Genomic DNA, 5737 nt, shown 5'->3' on the forward strand with positions numbered 1-5737 from the left:
CAGGAGAGGCTTATATCATGTCCTCCCTTGACTGCTAAACACTGGAGCCACTTCCCGTGAGAACCCCAGGGGATGCTGGGAAATTTAGTTCAACAGGCACTCATTTCCCAGTCGTTCAATATCACCCTAATGAGGCGATTATGTGTCTGTGTGTACCCCTGATATGACTATGCCTCACACCTGCCACAACCATGATAGTATCCCCGCAAAGACCGCCATCCCAGTGGTTGACCTGGTTTAGAAGGGAATCGTTCATGAACAAGTTTAAGTAGGCTAGAGCAATGAAGATATTGGACAAGCTCCCAGGACCGCTCCTCTGGGCCATAATCCTTCCGTTCTACCAAGTAGAGGACCGGACCCCTCACAAGTTTGGAATCTAAGATACTCCTCTAGATTCAGCAGGTGAGGTATGTCTGGCAAGCAGGTGTGAGCTTGACAGGAACGAAGAAGGGACACATGAAAGAAAGGGTATATCTGCCATGTTAGGGGCAGCATCAGTCTTATGGCCACTGGGATTACTATTTTATCGATGGAATAGGGGCCTATTTATTTGGTTTCAACTTATTGACCCCTTCCAAATGTAGATTTTTTTTTCCAACCATATCTTATCCCCAACTTGGTAAGCAGGTTCCTTCGAGTGTTTTTTGATCAGCATAATGTTTGTCTTTTGACTGAGCTTTTCAGAGTTGTGCCTTGCCATTTTGAAGCCCTGCACGTAATCGTGCATGATGTTCTTGTACAGAAGGATGACTCAATGAGTTGGGCCATTCGAAAGGCTGTATATAGGGATGACATCCATTTTGGCAAAAGAAAGGGGAACAACCCAAAGACAAATGCTCAGCATTGTTGTACGCAAATTCTGCCATCCAAAGAAAGGTGCTCCACTCTTCCTCTTGTTGCAGCGTAAAACACAGACAATATTGTTCGAGGGTTTAGTTTAATTGTTCTTTCTTGCCGTCAGTCTGGGGATGGTAACTGGTAGATTGCTAGGCATTGATCTTAATTGCTGTGCATAACGCCTTCCACAAGCGAGAGGTAAACTGATACCCCCTGTCTGTTATTAGTACCACTTGAATCCCATGGAGACAAACTACATTTTGTAGGAACTTTAATGCTAGCTCAGCAGATGTTGGTATCTTCTTCAAGGGGATGAAAAACCCATCTTCCTCAGGTGATCCACAACTACCAAGATCACTGTATAGTCCTCTCCACTATGAAGTCCATTGTGACTGTGTGCCAAGGAGAAGGGTGAACAGGAATAGACTAGAGTAGTCCTACAGGTTTGCTGTGGCTGGTTTTCCCTTGTGCGCAGATGGCACAATTCTTAATATACTGCAGAACATCCTGACGTACATTTGGCCACCAGAAATGATGCACAGTCAAAGTAATTGTCTTGTGAACACCCACATGCCCCCGATCGTGGAATCGTGTACCCAGTGCTTTGCATTGTATGGTTTCAGTTGGTAGAAAGAGAGCCTAAGACCGATACAATAAGTCCTCTTTCTGGGTTCGAAGGACTGGCTCTTCCAGAATTCAAGCATGATGATCCAAGAGGGTAGAGTGAGCTTTACTACACCCAGGATAAATCAGCGGTAGTCATAGCCATTTATTCTGTGCTTGGAAATTCGCGTTTTGGAGGATTACAGGTAGTTCTTCTTTCTCCTGTTCCGTTGTTTGATTCATTCTGGAGAGGGCATCTGCCTTGCCTTTTTGAGGCCCTGGCCGATACTTGATCGCAAAGTCATAATACGAAAAGAAAAGGGTACATCAACGTAGTTTTTGAGTAAGAGCTCGGGTCGTCTTTAGGAACAGCACGTTCTGATCATTGGTATAAATCTCTATAGTGTGGGCGGCTTATAGCAGGTAATGTCTCTGCTCCTCGCATACTCTTTTTATTGACATCAGCTCCTTATCAGTAATGCTATAGTTACATTCATTGGCGTTTAGCTTTTTGGAGTAATATTCCACTGGATGCAGTTGTCCGGTGTCCAGATGACCTTGCAATAATACTCCCCCTAAAGCAAACTGAGAGGCATCGGTTTCCAGCACAAACGGCAGCAGGACATCTGGATGATGCAGGATATGGGCCCGCGTAAATTTAGCTTTCAATTCCTGAAAGGCTGTTTCTGCTTCTTCTCTCCATATGATTTGTGCTCCTTTTCTCAAAAGCCGGGTGATGGGTTGTGTAAGACTAGAGAAATGCATGTTTACTCATTGTTCTATGTATGTTTGCTTTTTCTGTGCCATTTTCTATGCCAGAGCCATTTTGAGTTATAATTGAAACTTATACTTCGCTATTTCTGAGAAAAGGCCTGTTTTAAGTTGTGTTTCTCCAAGGCTAAGTTTTGCTTCACTAATGAATACACTGTATGTTAGAACATACCTTTCCCTCTGTATAGAGGCCTTCTCTCACTTGTCTAGTGGTGGGCATGGGCAGAGCGACCTTGAGTAGAATATAGCGTTTGCCCAGCCTCAGAATCAAAACCTATCCTCTGTACTTCATTGTTTAGCTGAATCTGCTTGGAAAATTCCATTGTGGGCGTGCCTTCCTTGGTTCTGAAATTTAAATAATGTACCTTTATGCTTGCTGATGTCAGTTCCTCTGCAGCACTCCTAGCGACTTTTCTCTTCTTGTTCTGGTTGACATCTGGAGGCAGCTTCATACTCAAGATCATGTTGCAGAGTTAGGTGGTACATGGGATCAAATTAAAGCATGGAACAGGAAAGAAAGCCAGGTGATAAGCCCCAAGCAGAGACACTTGCTTTGCCAGGCCGCATTATTACATATATGCAATCTCTTATTCCACCAAAGAGAAAGTAAGCTGGGACAAGTTGACGGCATGTCGACAAACGAAAGATGAGAATGTGTCTGATTTCTTCACTCAGTTTGAGGATACATTTTTGGATTAGAGAGGGCCGGATATATCTATTGAAGGAGGTGTTCAATTGTTTGTTCCCAGGTTTGTTTCTAATTTACTTCCCAAAATCGTGACTTATTTACAGGCTTATGAAAGTACCTGGTCCAACTCTTCCCCTTCTGTTTTTTTTAATATGGCTCAATATTATGAACAACGGGACCAAGAAGATAAAGAGAGGAGGGATACAAAACATAAGGATTTGAAGTCAAAGCTATTTGGGCAAAATCCATTCATAGGGGATGGTAGAGGACGTGGTGGTCCTGCCCAACAGCTTCCACGCCCGAGTAGACAGCTGAATATGATGCCTTTGGTGCTGAATCAGTGTGCATATTATAAGGCAGAGGCTCACTGGCATAGTGGATGTCCCGTGCTTTTGCAGAAGGTGGCTGTCCCTTGAGGACGAGGTTCTCGTGGACGGGGTTATGGACTGATGGGGCTGATACGGCTCAGAAAGCTGCAGTCTCACAGGGTCGTTCCGATAGGAATTATTTTGACCCCCAAGATGGGCAGTACTACCATGATGAATATGACATGGATGAAGCGACAGGTATGTCTTACAGCTAGGTCAGCCAGGGACAGAGTTGGAGACCATCCTGGTCCTTACGTAAAAGCGGAACTGCAAGGTTTGACTAAGGTACTTTTGGTGAACACAGGTGCGCCAAACGTTCTGTGTCTCGAAATATGGTCCCTGAGGTGGCTCTGTCTTGCCATAATAATGTTTCGGTAGGTTTTACAGGTGTACCGGTTGTGAGCCCCATTTCAAGATTGTGAGCCCCATTTCAAGACCCCTTGCATTAACTATTGGTCCTTTTACTGTTGATTCTCCATTTTTGCTGACATCCAATTGTGGTGAGAATTTGATGTGTTTGGACTTGTTGAAAAAATTGCATGCAACTATTTATTGTTCCATATGACGATGGGCTCGTATGTGAGTACTAAACAGTGCCTGACTCTCCCGCTTCCTGCTGAATTTGCTGATATACCATCTACTCTATAGACAACAGGTGATACAGATGTGGGACTGCTGTATATACCGCTGGTTTCGATTCAGGTTAAAGATAATGCTGTTTTACCTCGTATTCCCCAGCATAAAATACCACAGGCAGGAGAGCAAGCCTTATTGCAAATTCTTCAGGACTTGATCAAGAAAGCAGTGGTTGAAAAAATGTCTGACAATATTTGTAAAAGTCCCATTCTTCTGATTCTCAAATGGACACCCTCAGGTTCCCCTGATGATCATGAAGATATTTATTGTTTTGTTATTGACTTGTGCAAAGTTAATAAAATAAGATATTACTACACTTTTGCCAATTATTCCTTCCACTGCTGAATTCCTTCTGCCATTGATTTGAAAAATGTGTTCTTCAGTATTCCTATTTATCCACATAGCAGATATCTGTTTGGGTTTACCCTAGCTGGACAGAGCTTTAGGTTCCGTAGAGCTCCTCGGGAGAAACTGAGAGTCCAAATATTTATTGTCAGGCTTTAAAGAGTCAGTTGGCACTTTCTGCAGGTAATGTATTGGTGCAGTAAGTTTATGACCTCCTCATTGCTTCTGATACCGACCAGGGTTGTAAAGATAGTACAGTTAAAATATTGTTTCATCTGGAATGGACATACAGGTTATATTTCTAAATTTAAGTAATGTTGACAGGAGGTCACCTATTTAGGTCACCTACTGTTGAAAGAGGATATGAGGTTGACCCCTGAGCGCATCCGTGCTATTGTTAAAATCCCTATCCAACAGAAAGATGTGCGTGCTTTTATAGGTATCACTTCCTACTGTCGGCAGTGGATACCTAACTACTCCCTACTAATCAAACTCTTGCTTGCACTAACAACAAAAGAAGTGCATGAGCTTTTGCCTTGGACGCCTGAATGTCAGCAGTCTTTCCAGCAATTGAAAACTGCTCTTTGTTCAGCCCAGTACTTGGCACCCCTAATTATGGCAAACCGTTTGTGTTGTAAGTCCATGAGATGGCTAGTTGTGCGCTTTCTGTCCTAACACAAAAATTTGAAGATAAGCAATGGCTGTGTGCTTATTTCTCTTCTGTTCTTGATCCAGATGCAAGAACCCTCCAAAGTTGTCTAAGAGCGGTCACAGCTGTGGTCACTTCGATCGGACAATCGGCTGGAATTATATTAGATACTGACCTCACAGTCATGGTCCAGTAGTAATGAGATGGTTGCTTGGAAGCTCACATGCTAATGCACATGGCTATGCTTAAAACTAAACGTATTTTAACTTATTTTCTTTGACTTCGTTATTAGTTCGTATTTGGGGCTGGAGGGTGACTGCAAACTCCATCTTGCTAATGGTGCACATGTGCACAGGACTCTGTCAAACTCTGCACTGTGATATTTAATCAATCAATCAATCATATCATTTGTAAAGCGCACTACTCATCCATGAGGGTCTCAAGGTGCTGGGGTGGGGAGTGCTGCTACTGCTCAAAAATCCAGGTCTTGATGAGTTTTGTGAAGGTCAGCAGGTCTTGGGTCTGCCGCAGGTGGATGGGGAGGGTGTTCCAGGTCTTGGCAGCGGTCGGGAGAATGATCTGCCGCAGGAGGTCGCTCTTCGGAAGCGGGAGACTGTGGCGAGGGCGAGGTTGGCGGAGCGGAGCTGGCGGGGAGTGTAGAAGTTGAGTCATCTGTTGAGGTACGTTGGTACGGTGTTGTGGAGTACCTTGTGTGCGTGGGTGAGGAGGTAACAACCTGATCTATCGACCAGAGGAAATTAAGAGCTAAGGTGTTAAGATTTGGTAAGAACTGGTGTACAAGTAAATTATATTTCAGGGGAAACTAAGTCCTGATTTGCA

Source organism: Lissotriton vulgaris, unplaced genomic scaffold, assembly GCF_964263255.1.
Source record: "Lissotriton vulgaris unplaced genomic scaffold, aLisVul1.2 SCAFFOLD_2668, whole genome shotgun sequence".
In the NCBI taxonomy this organism is placed as follows: Eukaryota; Metazoa; Chordata; class Amphibia; order Caudata; family Salamandridae; genus Lissotriton; species Lissotriton vulgaris.